At 41.2% G+C, this 20,261-nt stretch overlaps 1 protein-coding gene across 1 annotated transcript in view; it reads left to right on the forward strand.

The window, feature by feature from the left end:
* The first annotated feature begins 1,120 nt into the window (after nucleotides 1-1,120).
* FAM83H (family with sequence similarity 83 member H) overlaps nucleotides 1,121-20,261 on the forward strand; it is a 71,606-nt gene continuing 52,465 nt past the window's right edge. The window contains exon 1 of the mRNA XM_063450955.1: nucleotides 1,121-1,256. The gene's annotated coding sequence lies outside the window, so the exon portion shown is untranslated. The remainder of the gene's footprint in view (nucleotides 1,257-20,261) is intronic.

Here is a 20,261-nt window from a genome sequence, read left to right on the forward strand (position 1 = left end):
CACACTGCACATTACTGTGAGTTTTACTGTTGTGGAGCTCTGTGATACATTCACACTGTACATTACTGTGAGTTTTACTGTTGTGGAGCTCTGTGATACACTCACACTGCACATTACTGTGAGTTTTACTGTTGTGGAGCTCTGTGATATACTCACACTGCACATTACTGTGAGTTTTACTGTTGTGGAGCTCTGTGATACACTCACACTGCACATTACTGTGAGTTTTACTGTTGTGGAGCTCTGTGATACATTCACACTGTACATTACTGTGAGTTTTACTGTTGTGGAGCTCTGTGATACACACACTGCACATTACTGTGAGTTTTACTGTTGTGGAGCTCCGTGATACACTCACACTGCACATTACTGTGAGTTTTACTGTTGTGGAGCTCTGTGATACACTCACACTGCACATTACTGTGAGTTTTACTGTTGTGGAGCTCTGTGATATACTCACACTGCACATTACTGTGAGTTTTACTGTTGTGGAGCTCTGTGATACATTCACACTGTACATTACTGTGAGTTTTACTGTTGTGGAGCTCTGTGATACACTCACACTGCACATTACTGTGAGTTTTACTGTTGTGGAGCTCTGTGATACACACACTGCTCATTACTGTGAGTTTTACTGTTGTGGAGCTCTGTGATATACTCACACTGCACATTACTGTGAGTTTTACTGTTGTGGAGCTCTGTGATATACTCACACTGCTCATTACTGTGAGTTTTAATGTTGTGGAGCTCTGTGATACACTGCACATTACTGTGAGTTTTACTGTTGTGGAGCTCTGTGATACACTGCACATTATGAACTCTTAGATAAATGCAGTTCAACTGAGCAGGATAGAAGGTCAGAGGGATTTGGCTACTGTAGGGTGCACTCAGAGATCATGGAATGTAAGCTCTGTGTGCCAGGAATGAGTTTCTTGTGGTGTGTTTAGCAATGGCCCAAGGTGTGAGTATGAGGCATCAGGAGTGTGAGAAAGCCAGGGTGGGGGAGGCAGGGAGGGTGGGTCAGGCTGAGGAATGTCTCTATCTATGAAGAGTCCATGCTAATAGTGAACAAACATCACTCTCTGCCAGTTTCAGTGTCTAACTAGTGCTGGGTGGAGCCAATCCCTCCCTCCTTCTCTCTCTCTCTCTCTCTCCCTTCCTGGAGTGCCTGAGTCAGGGAGCAATCTGATAGGGAGGGAGTTACAGAGGAAGACCCCTAGAGAGACCCCGAGAGACTGCGCCCTCCACCTGCCAAGGTAAGTCAATGTGGGCAGGCCCAGCCTGGGTACAATGCCCTCTGTGCCAGGTGAACCCTGACCTTCTCTCTGTTAAAGAAGCAGAATGGAGGATTGGTCACTTTAAAAGTTCCCAAGTTTATCAGAGCTCTGTAGACTGTCAGCTCTTGGTTCCAGGGCCACCTGTGTGATTTTATTTGTCCAGCTGGGCTGTAAATACAATGTGCAATGTATGTTTCCAGGTGGACCCCCAGCCTGGCTCCATGGGTAATAAGAATAATATTGGCCCCAGTGCTAAGTAAGTCTTCATTTCAGATAACATGTCAGCCCAGCAATGAAATGAGTGTGTGCTCACTCTGTAGGAGTCCTTTACTGAACTCCAAATTGTGCAAAATGAAACGCTAATATATAATAATAAATGTGCAGCTCCGCCATGGTCACAGCTTAACTAGAATAGCCGAGTTTCTGTCATTCGGACTTGATTTTATTGGAATTCAGAATTTAGTGAATAGTACTCTACTACAGTCATTATTTTTTAAATTGCCCACGTAGACATTTTATAGTTTTTGTTTTAGGCAGCTGGCAGACACCACAAAGTACTTCTCTAATGACTGCACATTATCAGGACAGGCTCAGACAGCACTGGGTTAATATCTAATGTAATGACTGCACGTTATCAGGACAGGCTCAGACAGCACTGGGTTAATATCTAATGTAATGACCGCACGTTATCAGGACAGGCTCAGACAGCACTGGGTTAATATCTAATGTAATGACCGCACGTTATCAGGACAGGCTCAGGCAGCACTGGGTTTATATCTAATGTAATGACCGCACGTTATCAGGACAGGCTCAGACAGCACTGGGTTAATATCTAATGTAATGACCGCACGTTATCAGGACAGGCTCAGGCAGCACTGGGTTAATATCTAATGTAATGACCGCACGTTATCAGGACAGACTCAGACAGGGCTGGGTTTATATCTAATGTAATGATCGCACGTTATCAGGACAGGCTCAGACAGCACTGGGTTAATATCTAATGTAATGACTGCACGTTATCAGGACAGGCTCAGACAGCACTGGGTTTATATCTAATGTAATGACTGCACGTTATCAGGACAGACTCAGACAGTGCTGGGTTTATATCTAATGTAATGATCGCACGTTATCAGGACAGGCTCAGACAGCACTGGGTTAATATCTAATGTAATGACTGCACGTTATCAGGACAGGCTCAGACAGCGTTGGGTTTGTATTTAATGTAATGACTGCACGTTATCAGGACAGGCTCAGACAGCGTTGGGTTTGTATTTAATGTAATGACTGCACGTTATCAGGACAGGCTCAGACAGCGCTGGGATTATATCTAATGTAATGATCGCACGTTATCAGGACAGGCTCAGACAGCACTGGGTTAATATCTAATGTAATGACTGCACGTTATCAGGACAGGCTCAGACAGCGTTGGGTTTGTATTTAATGTAATGACTACACGTTATCAGGACAGGCTCAGACAGCGCTGGGATTATATCTAATGTAATGATCGCACGCTATCAGGACAGGCTCAGACAGCACTGGGTTTATATCTAATGTAATGACCGCCTGTTATCAGGACAGGCTCAGGCAGTGCTGGATTAGGATTTTATGTTGGGATCTGCACAATTGGATTAGATAATATTGTTGATTTATTCTGCCCCTCAAATTCAATGTATTGTATTTTATTGATACAGTGTAAGACTTTGTTTGCTCTAGTATTAGTGATATAGTAGAGGAAAGGAAAACTTTTAAGCTCTAAGTTATTGTATAGTTCAAGGGACGCTTTAGGCACCAGAACTATTATAGTGGTTCTGAGGCACACAGCCTGTCCCTGAAGGTTGAGCAAACGTTTCTGAAAAGGCAGTGTTTACACTGCTGACTAATGCCACCTTCATTGGCTGTCACTCTGAGAGCCGTTAGAGGGACTTCCTGGGTTTAGTCCTGCAAAGATTACATGGAGATGCTGAATGCTTCCCACAGGGGGAATCAATGGATTGGCTGAGATCTTGGTTGCAGTTAGACCTGCGCACCAGGGTAAAGAAAGTGAGTAATAGGTTTTATTTGATTACTTTTAGGGGAGTGATAATCCAATTAGATAGTATAACACTCTAGCGTTAGGAATACATGTTTTTATTCCTAATGCTATAGCGTTCTTTTCATTTTAGTGGTTATGGTGCAAGGAGTTCCTTTTTCCAAACTGTTATTTTAATCGTTCTGATGTGAATGGGTGCTCTCTGTTCGCTGTCTCTGCAGCCGCTGGGGTAATGTGTACGTTTTGGGTCGGTAGTGATTGCATGAACTGCAAACAGCAGTAGTTATGGTACACTAAGTGGTAAATTGGGACATCCACAGGGTGAACTGAAAATTAAGGCCAAACTAGAAAAAGTCAGCCATGCTTCCAATTTGAGTACTTTGACCTTAAATTTGAAATTCACTCTGGATTCTCACTTTAGTGTATTTTTATGTTAAGTTCCTATTTATTTTAGTTTTTTTTTTTTTTGTTTTTATGGCAAACTAGCCATGCACATCTAGACTGTCAGTAACACACAGAGATCTGTACAGGTAACTAGCCAGCCCTGATCTATACACAGACACAGAAACACACACCATACATAACCAAACATACTGCTATAATGTCACACTCACACAGAAACACACACCATACATAACCAAACATACTGCTATAATGTCACACTCACACAGAAACACACACAATACACAACCAAACATACTGCTATAATGTCACACTCACACAGAAACACACACCATACACAACCAAACATACTGCTATAATGTCACACTCACACAGAAACACACACCATACATACTGCTATAATGTCACTCACACAGAAACACACACCATACATAACCAAACATACTGCTATAATGTCACACTCACACAGAAACACACACCATACACAACCAAACATACTGCTATAATGTCACACTCACACAGAAACACACACCATACATACTGCTATAATGTCACTCACACAGAAACACACACCATACATAACCAAACATATTGCTATAATGTCACACTCACACACAATAGACAACCAAACATATTGCTATAATGTCACACTCACACACAATACACGACCAAACATACTGCTATAATGTCACACTCACACAGAAACACACACCATACATACTGCTATAATGTCACACTCACACAGAAACACACACCATACATAACCAAACATATTGCTGTAATGTCACACTCACACAGAAACACACACAATACACAGCCAAACATACTGCTATGTCACTCACACAGAAACACACACCATACATAACCAAACATTTAGCTATAATGTCACACTCACACAGAAACACACACCATACATAACCAAACATACTGCTATATTGTACCATCACACAGAAACACACACCATACATAACCAAACATATTGCTATAATGTCACACACAATACATGACCAACCATACTGCTATAATGTCACACTCACACAGAAACACACATTATACATACTGCTATAATGTCACACTCACACAGAAACACACACCATACATAACCAAACATACTGCTATAATGTCACACTCACACAGAAACACACACCATACATAACCAAACATACTGCTATAATGTCACACTCACACAGAAACATACACAATACATTTCCAAACATACTGCTATAATGTCACACTCACACAGAAACACACATCATACATAACCAAACATACTGCTATAATGTCACACTCACACAGAAACACACATCATACATAACCAAACATATTTCTATAATGTCACACTCACACAGAAACACACATCATACATAACCAAACATATTTCTATAATGTCACACTCACACAGAAACACACCATACATAACCAAACATACTGCTATAATGTCACACTCACACAGAAACACACATCATACATAACCAAACATACTGCTATAATGTCACACTCACACAGAAGCACACACCATACATAACCAAACATACTGCTATAATGTCACACTCACACAGAAACACACACCATACATAACCAAACATATTGCTATAATGTCACACTCACACAGAAACACACACCATACATACTGCTATAATGTCACTCACACAGAAACACACACCATACATAACCAAACATACTGCTATAATGTCACACTCACACAGAAACACACCATACATAACCAAACATACTGCTATAATGTCACACTCTGTTATATACATTCATACACCTTTGCTATTCTGTGAATGTCAGTGCGTAGACACCATAGGACAGGGGTAGGCAACCTACGGCACTAGTGCCATGCACGGCACTCGAGGTGTCTTTGCACGGCACTCAAGGCTGCTAGAGCCAAACAGGCGCTTTCCTATCAGGAGTCCCTGATAGATATCTGCTAATACGAAAAGGTGGTGAAGGACAATACTCAATTTATGCATTGCAGCACGTAGAGGAAGTGATCTCAGATCACTTCCTCCCAGCACTTGTGAATGGGAATCCACACTGTAGCAGAGCAGCTGCTGTTGCAGCTCCTATACTTGAGCTATACCTGGCCAGCCCGGTCCCCACTGGAACCTAGTGAAGCCACCCACACTGCTAGATATACACAGAAATGCAGAATAACCCTCCCCTCATACAAATAATACGAACAGCCCACACACAAACATACACACAATCCGCACAAACTCAACACCACTGACAATCCACATACATGCACACAACCCCACATGCAGCCTTTCAACATGCAATACCCCAAACAGCCCCTCACAGACAAACACAATGTGACATATCCATCCACACACAATTCCACAAGCAACCCCACGTACATAGCCCACATTCATATGTATCATACACGATACCATAAACTACTCCTGAACATATACAATATAATAGCTCATATACGCACAAATACAACGATACAAAGCAACTACAGTAAAAATAACACAAGCAGAATACGGTAGCATACACACCTCAATTTTAAAAAATAGGATCGGCATGCAACGGGACATCACAATCCTATATCGGCACAGTGCTGCTAAAAGGTTGCCTACCCCTGCCATAGGACATCTGTCTGGTGATGGTTATCACAGGGAGGAAGCTATCCTACTATAATATATTCCAAACCGTTGCTCATGGCAGGAGGAAACGTACTGAAACTGGAATACATTATACAGCATGCAGGTTCCTAGCTGGCTGGCTATAAATCCTTGGGAATCGTTCTATTGCACTGTCTGCCCCTGGCCTCCCTTGCATTGTCACCCTACCCTCCCTCAGGTGCCATCCTACCACCTCTAACTGTGTGCCCCCTCCATTTCCTGCCTACTTTCCCTGTGTCACCCCACACTTTCTGTCCAAGGTTTATGTGTGCCCCTTGTTCAGCTTCTCCACTTGCATCCCGCTACCTACTATTTCCATGTGCGCCAACCTTTTCCGTGTGTTATCTACCCACCCATGGGGCACATGCTGTCCTTTGCTGTGTGCGTCTGACCCCGCTGTGTTTTTGGATTGTACAGCCGGTATTTGGGGAGCATATGGCTTTTGTGTGGGTAATACACAATTGGTATTTGAGAATTGTGGGAATGGCACAGCTGGTATTTGTGGAACGTTCAGTTGGTGTTTGTGGTGTGTACTACCAGCAGTGTTTGTGGATCGTACAGCCGGTGGGTATCTCCCAGGCAGTGTGCAGGGAGTGGAGGCTGGGACGTGGGAGAACAAGTAGCTGGTTTGTAAGACAGGTTGAACCACTCTCTAATATTAACCATTATTTTGCCAGAATGATCTTCACTGCCCTTAGAGCTGATGTGCTTTCTTAACGTTTGAAAACCAACTTGCAGTGTTTTGGCAAGAATAGCTGCTATACACCCATTGTACAGCGCTACGGAATCTGATGGCACTATATAAATAATAAAATAATAATACAAATAATTACTAACTTTGCTATTACGACTTTAACCTAGAAATGTAGCTTTTAGTTGTCACGTCTCCCGATGTAGTTAGTAAATTCCTTTTTTTTTTTTTTTTTTTTTTTACCTTATCTGTAAAATTAGGTAGAAGACAAATGGACAAAATCCAAGTTGATAAAATGGTAAAATTTTCCATTTCTGTTGGTTTATTCATTCAACTGTGACGATATCACAAGAAAATGACACATTTTAGCCCCAAATGTCAAGGCTGGGAGATAGTGTTGAAGAATTTTTCCCGTTACCAGTTATTTGCATTTATTCTCTAATAAAGGGGTTAGGGGTTAGTGTGTGGTATCCGGATAATTATACACAATAATAAAATTCTATATTTCTACAAATTCCCTGAGATAGAATATTACCAGTAGGAATGGGGAAGGCAGAGGGGAGAATTGTGACAGCTGCCATCAGTGTGAACCCCCCGAACTTCGCATAGGAAGCCAGTTTTACTGCCATGGTATGTAATTGGGTTCGATGTTAGATTTACAGTTTAGAGTTAGCTTTTAAAGTTTATGATAATAAATGGACAGTCCACTTCACAAATAAAATAATACAAATCACTGTTTTAGATATGCCCCGATTAAAAACATGCATGCATTTAAAAAAAATATATATATATATATATATATATATATATATATATATATATATTTTCATTGGGGTGATATGTAAAAACAGCTTGTAAAGGCTGTAGATCACGTGTTTGCCATCTTTGCAAGCCCTCCCTTTCTAACCCCGCCCAGGCTTTCTGTATCTGTCCAATCAAAGACTTTCCAGTGTAACTCAATGAGAAGTCTTTGCAAGGCAGGTGCTCTGGACAATTGCAGCCTCTTGAGTTTAGTTCCACTGAGCTAACCAAACTAGGAAGTAACAGGACTGGTTGTCTGATTGACAGCCCGGGGGGGGGTGTAACCAGGTTAATTTGTCAAAGGGCTAATTTTGATTAAAATATGCACTTTTTGTAAAATGAAAATAGAAAATAAATAAATGAAAACGCTTAATTCAGAAAATACTTAAGCAAGCTAAAAGCACTTTAGCGATTTATGTCTCTTTAAGGTTAAGATAAAAATTTGTAATCTAAGGTTAGGGTTTACATTTCTAAATGAACACGTAATGACGCTGAGAAAGTCTGTGTTTTATATCCTCCCGTCCAATACCTTCAGGGGCAGAGACATGACGAACAGGTTTTAGCACTACGAATATTGCTGAAAGTATCGAGACAGCTTGTGCACCATATATCTCTTCTCCATGAAGACGAGGCAATTGGTGGTCTTCACTCGAACTTCATTCAGCGCCAATCTGTCTTTGATCTCTGCTTAGTGACTGTTTACCATTGTGGCCGATTTACTAATCAGTGATTTAATGGCCACCTTGCAGGCCCCAGGTGATTGAGTGCTTTGGGGAGAATTCAGCATCAATTAGCATTGGAGGGCTGCTCTGTGTTCATTTCTCTCGGCTCAGGGGATTGACTTGGAAGTAAGTAGCTTTCTTTCTGACATGCTCAACCGAAAAGAATGAACTTTCTGCTCGGCTAAAGGAAGAAAACTAGTGTCAGAGAGAGAGAGAAAGCTTGTCTCTGCTGGAGTTTAGTCTCAAAAACAGTATTACGGGAGAATTGACAAACCTTATGTCAATGATTCCGGATTATGGGAGAATTGACAAACCTTACGTCAATGATTCGGGATTATGGGAGAATTGACAAACCTTACGTCAATGATTCCGGATTATGGGAGAATTGACAAACCTTACGTCAATGATTCCGGATTATGGGAGAATTGACAAACCTTACGTCAATGATTCAGGATTGTGGGAGAATTGACAAACCTTACGTCAATGATTCCGGATTATGGGAGAATTGACAAACCTTACGTCAATGATTTCTGATTATGGGAGAATTGACAAACCTTACGTCAATGATTCAGGATTATGGGAGGATTGACAAACATTAGGTCAATGATTCAGGATTGTGGGAGAATTGACAAACTTTAGGTCAATGATTTCTGATTATGGGAGAATTGACAAACTTTAGGTCAATGATTCCTGATTATGGGAGAATTGACAAACTTTAGGTCAGTTATTCCGGATTATGGGAGAATTGACAAACCTTACGTCAATGATTCCGGATTATGGGAGAATTGACAAACTTTACGTCAATGATTCAGGATTGTGGGAGAATTGACAAACTTTAGGTCAATGATTCCTGATTATGGGAGAATTGACAAACCTTAGGTCAATGATTCAGGATTATGGGAGAATTGACAAACCTTAGGTCAATGATTCCGGATTATGGGAGAATTGACAAACCTTACGTCAATGATTCCGGATTATGGGAGAATTGACAAACCTTACGTCAATGATTCAGGATTATGGGAGAATTGACAAACTTTAGGTCAATGATTCCTGATTATGGGAGAATTGACAAACCTTAGGTCAATGATTCAGGATTATGGGAGAATTGACAAACCTTAGGTCAATGATTCCGGATTATGGGAGAATTGACAAACCTTACGTCAATGATTCAGGATTGTGGGAGAATTGACAAACTTTAGGTCAATGATTCCGGATTATGGGAGAATTGACAAACCTTACGTCAATGATTCAGGATTGTGGGAGAATTGACAAACTTTAGGTCAATGATTCCTGATTATGGGAGAATTGACAAACCTTAGGTCAATGATTCAGGATTATGGGAGAATTGACAAACCTTAGGTCAATGATTCCGGATTATGGGAGAATTGACAAACCTTACGTCAATGATTCCGGATTATGGGAGAATTGACAAACCTTACGTCAATGATTCAGGATTGTGGGAGAATTGACAAACTTTAGGTCAATGATTCAGGATTATGGGAGAATTGACAAACCTTAGGTCAATGATTCAGGATTATGGGAGAATTGACAAACCTTAGGTCAATGATTCCGGATTATGGGAGAATTGACAAACCTTACGTCAATGATTCCGGATTATGGGAGAATTGACAAACCTTACGTCAATGATTCAGGATTATGGGAGAATTGACAAACTTTAGGTCAGTTATTCCGGATTATGGGAGAATTGACAAACCTTAGGTCAATGATTCCTGATTATGGGAGAATTGACAAACTTTAGGTCAATGATTCCTGATTATGGGAGAATTGACAAACCTTAGGTCAATGATTCAGGATTATGGGAGAATTGACAAACCTTAGGTCAATGATTCCGGATTATGGGAGAATTGACAAACCTTACGTCAATGATTCCGGATTATGGGAGAATTGACAAACCTTACGTCAATGATTCAGGATTATGGGAGAATTGACAAACTTTAGGTCAGTTATTCCGGATTATGGGAGAATTGACAAACCTTAGGTCAATGATTCCTGATTATGGGAGAATTGACAAACTTTAGGTCAATGATTCCTGATTATGGGAGAATTGACAAACCTTACGTCAATGATTCAGGATTATGGGAGAATTGACAAACTTTAGGTCAGTGAAGTTCAGCTGCAAAAATGTGAAGAGTTGTGGACTTTGTTCCAGTTTGTCGATCTTTATATAAAATTCCCAACATTTCCTGATATTTTGAATACACCTCATGTGTCTCTTATGATGCAGTGTGAGAGCGTTGTATAGTTGCACTGAGTATCTGCTGTATTTGAGGAGTAGTTTCGTCTTTATGATAGGTCCACATGTCGGCATGGAATACCTGAGCAGGAGAGATTGGAGAATGTTTGTTTGAATCTGTGTCATGTGAAGAGTTCTCTGTTTGTTGCGTTAACGCATGATATATAACCTCTGTGCTAGGACTTTTCTGATTGTCCCTCTGGAAATGACCGTATGAAAAGGACACTTAATGGAGGAGCAGTATTGTATATGTACCTTTGGCATGCTCTAGTCCACTGTAGTGGTTATATGGTACCAAGCGTACTCTTGCACCCTCTCTGGGCTATTTGTCAAATACGGTTTGACAACGTGACTGGGTTATCTGGGTGCCAACGCCATATCCAGTGTTGTCCTGGATTAGAAGCCAGATGCCTTCATTGAGCAGGCTTGATACAGGGTCACACTCATTGGCTGTGAGTGCTCAGCTGACACTTTCCGCCAATGAGTGCAGCCCTCAGGGGAGCTTATTAATGGATTCGCCTGCAGGCGCTAATAGTGAACAAAGTGTTTTATCACATCATGTGACCAAAGGGGTTTCTTGTGGACAATGTATCATGTAATTAACCTTTCTTAAAACTTTATTTCCAAGTAAATATGTACTTCTTACCATTAACAAAATAGGTGCTATCTGTATTCATCTCTTCCTTGCTAATATACAAATAAATATTCAGTGTAATCCTTAAAGAGACACTATTGTCAGTGGAACAACTACAGCTTATTGTATTTGTTTTGGTGAGTATAATGATTCCCTTTTATAGAAAAAGGCAGTGTTTACATTACAGCCTAGGGTTACCTCCTGTGGCCACTCCTCAGATGGCTGCTAGAGATCCTTCCTGGGGCAGTGCTGCACAATGTGACTGACATTCAGTGTCTCCTCCCTCTGCATCCAGACACTGAAATTTCCTCATAGAAATGCATTGATTCAACGCATCACTATGAGGAGATGTTGATTGGCAAGGGCTGTGTTTGACTTGTGTTGGCTCTGCTGATCTGATTCCTTGACAATTTCAACCAGTCCAATGCTTTACTATAGGAAAGGGTTGTGATTGGCTGAGATCACCTCTTCTGATAACGTCAACCAAAGAGGCAGCTCAGGGGCAGAGCCAGCAGCAGAATAAAGGGAAGATTTTACTATATTTAGGGGGACACGGGGGGAATGGTATATAGTGTTTTTAACTATAAGGCCAGTGACTTAGCTCAGTTGGTAAATTCCCTACAGAGCCTGTTCAAATAAAATGCAAGGTCACAGGTTCAAATCCCGGCATGGTCAACTCAGCCCTTCATCTTTCCGAGGTCAATAAAATGAGTATCATCAATTGGGTAATAATCACATCTATTATTCAGCTGCCGATTTGGTGAATTCTGCTGAAAAGTGCTGGGAGAAAGGCGCTATATAAATACTAGATATTATTATTATTATTATAGGAATACATGTTTGTGTTTCTGACCCTATAGTGTTCCTTTTAATAAATTACATTGTGATATACAGCAAGGTACATTGTGTTTTAAATAAATACTTATACTGTTGAGGAATTTTAAGGGAAAAGCCATTTGTATTTTTAGGAGAATGGTTGTAAAATATTTAGACAGGTGTATAAAGCTAAATCACAGGCCGAGGCCCATCTGCTTACTGTACTGCTCTGCAGAATATACAGTATTGGTACTTTAATATGTCATATTATTTCTCTGGGTTCAAGGAGAGTTTCTGTCTTATGGTTATGTGATGGTATACGTCTGATTAGGAGGAATTAAATCATTGTGGTCCAGGCTATTATATGGATGAAACGCTGCCATGTATTATAATTCTGTCCTGCCCGACGCCTGGGTTTGTCACATTTAATAACTTTTAAATGAGTGCTTGCCGACATTATTGATGTTCTATAATGATTTATAATTTAAAATGATCTCCCCATTCAGAAGATTACATTTTTTGCTGAGGGCAAATGGGGAGGCCGCCATAGCTAGTCTTGTTTGGCAGAGTCATTAGTCTCTCCGGGGCCCTGGCTGGACTGTAGCCATTCTTCCTGCAGGTGACGGAGTGTTGAATGAGATGCAGCTGTCTGGGGAGGGATCCCTGTCCTTAAATAAGCAGACATCTCTCTACAGCTGACGTGGTTGTAGCCTCCGGCTGTGGATGAAGACAATACAAGGTTTGATAAGTGGGATCTGTGTCAGCTCATCTGCACTCAGTTACCTGGCTTTCCCTGTTCGTGATGCTATCAGAGCTCCATTGTGCGGACTTCTCTGCTTGTCATGTACCTGGCTTTTCCTACTGATGACGCAATCTCTTGTTTCCTCGTATTGTGATCACTTTCCTGGCTTTCCTGCATCATATTGTTATCACTTACCTGGCTTTCCTGCCTCGTAATGTGATCACTTACCTGGCTTTCCTGCCTCGTAATGTGATCACTTACCTGGCTTTCCTGCCTCGTAATGCGATCACGTACCTGGCTTTCCTGCCTCGTAATGTGATCACTTATCCGGCTTTCCTGCCTCGTAATGCGATCACTTACCTGGCTTTCCTGCCTCGTAATGCGATCACGTACCTGGCTTTCCTGCCTCGTAATGTGATCACTTACCTGGCTTTCCTGCCTCGTAATGCGATCACGTACCTGGCTTTCCTGCCTCGTAATGTGATCACTTACCTGGCTTTCCTGCCTCGTAATGTGATCACTTACCTGGCTTTCCTGCCTCGTAATGCGATCACGTACCTGGCTTTCCTGCCTCGTAATGTGATCACTTACCTGGCTTTCCTGCCTCGTAATGTGATCACTTACCTGGCTTTCCTGCCTCGTAATGTGATCACTTACCTGGCTTTCCTGCCTCGTAATGTGATCACTTACCTGGCTTTCCTGCCTCGTAATGTGATCACTTACCTGGCTTTCCTGCCTCGTAATGTGATCACTTACCTGGCTTTCCTGCCTCGCAATGCGATCATTTACCCGGCTTTCCTGCCTCGTAGTGCGATCACTTACCCGGCTTTCCTGCCTCGTAGTGCGATCACTTACCCGGCTTTCCTGCCTCGTAGTACGATCATTTACCCGGCTTTCATGCCTTGCAATGCGATCACTTACCCGGCTTTCCTGCCTCGTAGTGCGATCACTTACCCGACTTTCCTGCCTCGTAGTGCGATCACTTACCCGGCTTTCGTGCCTCGTAGTACGATCATTTACCCGGCTTTCATGCCTTGCAATGCGATCACTTACCCGGCTTTCCTGCCTCGTAGTGCGATCACTTACCCGGCTTTCCTGCCTCGTAATGTGATCACTTACCTGGCTTTCCTGCCTCGTAATGTGATCACTTACCTGGCTTTCCTGCCTCGCAATGTGATCACTTACCTGGCTTTCCTGCCTCGTAATGCGATCACTTACCTGGCTTTCCTGCCTCGCAATGCGATCACTTACCTGGCTTTCCTGCCTCGTAGTACGATCACTTACCTGGCTGTTAAATCACTTTGGTTTTGCTTAAAATAAGTTTCTTTATGAAAAAAGGGAGTGAAAGCTGTAAATCTTTATTTTCTTTCTTGTTTTCAAACGAAGGATATTTGAATGCGTTTGCAGATGACACAAAACTTTATTACGTAATACAATGTGAGCAAGGTATTACTATGCTGCAGAGGGATTTAGGTAGATTGGGAGACTATGCAGTTAAATGACAAATGTAATGTAGACAAATGCGAAGTTATGCACTTTGGGGTAAAGAATGCACAAACCACTTACACCCTCAATGGTAGTGAATTATGGATAACTACACACAAGAAGTATTTGGGAATTGTTATAGACAAACTATGCAGCAATATGCAATGTCAGTCAGCAGTGGCTAAGGCCAGTAAGGGTTTGTCATGTATAAATAGGGGCATTCATTCTCGGGATGAGAATATAATTTTGCCTCTTTATAAATCGCTGGTAAGACCACACTCTGAATATGCTGTGCAATTTTGGGCACCTGTTCTAAAGAAGGATATTATGGCACTAGAAAAAGTGCAGAGACGAGCTACAAAATTGATAAAAGGAATAGAATATTTTAGTTATGAAGAGAGATTAACAAATGTAAATATTTTTAGTTTAGAAAAACGGCGCCTCAGAGGGAATATTCTAGCATCATACAAATATATCCGGGACTAATACAAACCATTGTTTAGAAATTTATTCATAAACAGGACATAGGACACGAGGTCACACATTTAGAATGGAAGAAAGGAGATTTAGTCTAAGGCAAAGGAAAGAGTTATTTACAGTAAGAACAATAAGGATGTGGACTCTACCTGAAGACGTTGTTTTATCAGAATCTACAGATGTTTAGACCACAATTGGATGAATACTTGCAAAAACATAATATACAGTGGTATAAATTTTAAGTTGTAACCGCCTCTTGATCCAAGGATAAATATAACTGCCATTCTGGGTTCAAGAAGAATCATTTTACCAGTTTGTTGCAAAACTGGAAAGTGCTTCAAAGTGGTTATTTTGTCTTCTTTTGAGTCAACGGCAAAAACAGATGTGAGAGAGGCTGAACTTGATGAATGCATGTCTCTTTTCAGCCTTTGTAACTATGAATGTGAAAAATAATACAGTAAGAGTCAACAACGTTGTGTGGGTGTCCAGAGTATGCCTTGAGTGTCCTTTTACACAAAGTTCAATTGCAGTTCCTTAGCTAATTTACCAGCAGTACATCAGTTAAAAGAATCGCTTGTAATGGGCAAACTGTAGTCCTCATGGACAGAGGAGAACAAAATGGCAGCAGCCAGATATATAGATTTGGCACAAGGAAGAAACAATAATAAATGTAAATAAAAGTGGCAAGTTGGAATATAATCACTGATATACAAGGGATGTAAGAAAAGGAAAACAGACTATAAAAGAATGAGTTGCTTTAACATAGGACACGTTACTTGTCGGTTTTTCCATTTTCTTGGTTTGGTGTGTACATGTAGACACGGTGGAGATTATTACCTGAGAGCAATGGACCGCTGGTACAACCTGGACCTGTGGATGTTCACTTAGAGGTTGAGAGTTGGCCAGCCAGGTTATCTAGCCGGATAGGAAAGGCCAGATTCAGGATCTGAACTGTATGTGGTAAGTACAATCCGCATTGTACTGACTTCTCTTCTATCCCAGTGTTTAATAGTTAGAGCTTGGCCGTTATACCAGCATGGGAAAAAATAGCTTTCACCAACAGCACCTCCATTACATCGCTGCTGTTTTAAGAATGCGTTAAATAATAATCTACACATTGAACTACGCTCCAAAATATGAGCTGTAACATTCATAATTCGCCCCCAAATCTTCCCTCACAGTGCAGACAGAAATCATTATAATGCTCACTATGCCTTTAAAGGAATATTCTTTGCAGTTAATATCTAAAATGATGATAAAGGCTGTGGTTTGCAGAAGCCTCAAGTGCAGGGTATTCCTGGCTCATACAGCGCCTGTAGGTAACCCTATACTGGGGTTTATTGATGTATCGGAGTATTCGACTTGAACTTTCCCATAATCCAAATTATTATTCATAATATTTTTCTAACAATGCAATATCAGCAGAGTGTCCTCTAGGTAACGGTTGTTTATTCAATAAATACAGAGTGATTATGGCTCCTGTCAGTTGTTAATGGAGGGTTTTTATTATTTGATGACATTGTGTCTTGGTTTGATTACTAAAGCTCTATGTACGCCAGATAAAAGCATTGTCTGTATACTGGGTGCAGCTTGATTATCTCCCTGGTATACATGATCCCCAGTGTGTGCCTTGCTTTTCTGATTTATGGCTGTTGCGTTGTCCGAGTACAGTTTTTAAGGTGGCCGAGTTCACAAATCTTACCTTCCCAGCCTTTCTGAATACACCACATCTTGTCTCTCTCTATAGTGATCTAAACTAACAGTAATATGCCGAAAGTTTGGGGAATGACGTAATGACCCACATTAGGTAGCAGCTATGATTTCACAGTAGAGAGAAAGGGGAGTCGCCTTTTGAGTAAAAAATGGCTGCACACATGCAGAATTGCCAGATCAGTGAAACTTGTAAACAGGACAGGGCACAGAACATTCTGAAATGGCTATTTTGTGGTAAAGTTAGCTATTTGCTTTTAGAGACCGAGCATTCATTATAGTATCCTGTTCTAAAAGTGGAGGAATTGTAATGGATCTGATGAAAGCAGACACATTCAATCGGTAATGCCTCCCTTTACATCTTTTTATCACTTTTCAGAACACGCACTTTGATAAATCTATCCCATAGTTCGAATGGTTTTTGGATTCATTTTGGAGACACAGGATTATAACATGTATAATGACATAAACAAGAGATTTAGTATTTTAAGGTAGAAAGCTTAGCAGTTTCTCATGCACGTAGGATAAATTAACCTGGGAATGTTACCTAACGCGCTTTCAGCAGCTCTGCTGTCTTTACTCTGTGTTAACATATGTGAAAACCGTTAAGCAGTTTTAAAAACACACTCTGGCACCAGACTTCATGATAGATTAATGTAGTGCTTCTGGCTCAAAGTGATCGTCCATGCAAGAGGAGCAATGCTGCCATTTCTGAGAAAACGTAGGGTTTGCATTGCTGACTAATGCCCCCTCTAGGGCTGCCACTGTGGTGTCTATTGGACGGACTTCCTGGATGATCTCCTGCAAACATTGCAGGACCAGCATTGTGTCTCCAGTAGATCCTGACTGGTATAGCACAATGATTGCTGCGCATGTGCACTATCCCCCCAATGCTTCCGATTGGCTGTGATCATCTTTATTGAAATGGTGGCCGATGTGAGACTCCATGCTGGAGCTAAATAAGGGAGTGAATGTCTTGATTCATAACTTTTGTTGGGCAGGAGGGGTGAATCTAAATAGTTAGTGTAATATTCTAGCGTCAGGAATAAAATATTTATATTCTAATGTTAGCGTGTTCCTTTATACCACTATGATTTGCATGGCACTTGTCATAGACACTTTGTAATGTAATTTGTTTACTGGATTACAGGGAAATGAAGAGGTATTTTCACTGATGGTTTTTATTCAATAGGCTAGCTAAGTCTGGGCATATGAGGGAAGGGGTGACGAGGTTCCAAAGTCCAATGCAAAAAAATGTAAAATATTTATTTTTAAATATGATGGCTTCTCAGAGCGCTATGTGTTTTTCCTATTTAGACTCTAGGTATCCAACCCCTCCTCCACACCCATATTTGCATGCAGTTCCCATTCAGAGTAACTAGTTCAGTATCAAGCACTGGATTACAATCTAGTTAACCCTTGCCGCTGTCTTCTTGACAGTGATATAGACAGAGGATGCTGGGATAGGAGGTCATAGTGTGTCGGCCCGACAGAGGATACTGGGATAGGAGGTCATAGTGTGTCGGCCCCTGACTGTTAATGTGGAGAGTATTGAGGGGGTGCATGATCCCCAACCCCAGATAGATATCAAGGACAGCAAATGCACTCCAGAGCTTTTACCCTAATCTTCATCTCCAACATGCCTGAGCAACGGAGACGGGAGAGCTAAACAGAACTGATAGTACCTGTTACAGACCACGAGCAGGATGGATAATCTGAATATTGAATCTTATATTAAACCTTTAACACATCCACACGAGGGTCAGATTCTTTATATACTGCCATTATTATTATTATTCAGCTGCATTTTTGTAATCTTTAGTGCATAATTACTACTACAATCTGCCTCCCTGTTTAATGTATATCCCCTTATATCGGCTGCTGGATAACTTGCCCTAGCTCAATTTAACGTAAGTTTACTTAATATGGACTTCTGCTTAACATGTCATGGCTCTGTTTAATGTGAGTCTCCTTGTAGCAGCTGCTGGGTAACATGCACTGGGCGACACTGGAGGTATATTATGCCTCCATCGCGCAGAGCGTTCATAGGAAAGCATTGAGAAAGGATTTTCTATGGACACTTTGAATGTGCGTGCGGCACTTGCCGCGCATGCGCATTCCGCTCCGCTGACGTCGGCGGGGGAGGAGCGGTCACCAGCGCCGAGGGAGCCTGCCGCTGGATTAAGGTAAGTGGCTGAAGGGGTTTTAACCCTTTCAGCGCCACGGGAAGGGGACCCTGAGGGTGGGGGCACCCTCAGTGCTCTATAGTGTCAGGAAAACCGCTTTGTTTTCCTGACACTATAGTGATCCTTTAATGTGAGTCTCCTTGTTGGGGCTTGTGGATAACAGGCCTTGGCTCTGATTAATGTGAGTCTCTTTATGGGTACTTCTGGGTAACATGCCCTGACTCTGTTTAATGAACAAAAAAATAGGAATCCACACTCTTATCTGGTCCTAGTGCATCCAGACCTGGGGCTGGCTAACCCCACTCCAATTGTAAAATAATAAATGTAGTCCAGGCACTCAGGATTACTTATGCAATAATTTTATTGTAAAAACACTTATGCTAAGGCCAATCACCGGGTGTTAGTAGGAAAGAGAAGTGCTATAAAGTATTATATAAAGGGAAGGACCTTGCAGGGTTATTCAGTAGCTGAATTGGAAACATCTGACTTAGAGGATGTTTCCAGTTTGGCTATTTAAACGTTACATTTGAAATTCACTTTCAATTCTCACGTTGGTGAATAACTGTAAGTGCTGAGTGACTGACGAAGCACACATTCGGGCTCCGTTAATTCCATTCTGTATAGCCAGCATGACTCTATGTAAGAAATGTTTATATGTTTACTCTTTCTCTGAGATTTATTTATAATGCAGCTCAGCTTTATTTGTGGGTTTTAGTCTTCCCTGATATGGACCTCGGTGCACGGTACGGACAGTATTTATCAGGATATAGCAATTCGAGATAAGCAAGACATAGAAAAGTAAATGTCTTAACTTTCTTCACAATATTATTATTATTATTATTATTATTTATACAGCGCCAGCTTATTCCGCAGCGCTTTACAATAAGAGGGGAATTTACCAAATAAAAAAACAAAACAAAATGTAACCGGAACAATAGGTAGTTGAGGACCCTGCCCAGACGAGCTTATAACCGCTGTACCCTCTCTTAGCCTACCTGGGCTTTACTTTATACCACATCTTTTATCTACAACCCTCGACCAAGATCTCCTATATTCTTCACCATAAGTAATCCTGTCTGTTGTACCAGATTTATATCCAAGTCCTTCCAGCAATCAGGCTGTCTGGTTTTCATGGATTGAATAAAAGGGATGTTTTAGACATGTATACCAAGGGGTTTTGCTCTAACATTGTGAGTGAGTTCATGACCGACTGATCTAACCATTTATGGACCTGAAAATGGAATTCAAAGCAAGATAACACATTCGTTTTGTTTCTTATTGGTTATTCAGTAAACTGTGAATTATCAGGAATTCAACACAAATTTTTCATGTTGTTTCAAAATGTTTCATGTTGAATTCCAGACACCTGACAATTTAAAGGACTGCTGTCCTCAATTTTCAC

The sequence above is a fragment of the Pelobates fuscus genome, chromosome 4 (genome assembly GCF_036172605.1).
Source record: "Pelobates fuscus isolate aPelFus1 chromosome 4, aPelFus1.pri, whole genome shotgun sequence".
Taxonomy (NCBI): domain Eukaryota; kingdom Metazoa; phylum Chordata; class Amphibia; order Anura; family Pelobatidae; genus Pelobates; species Pelobates fuscus.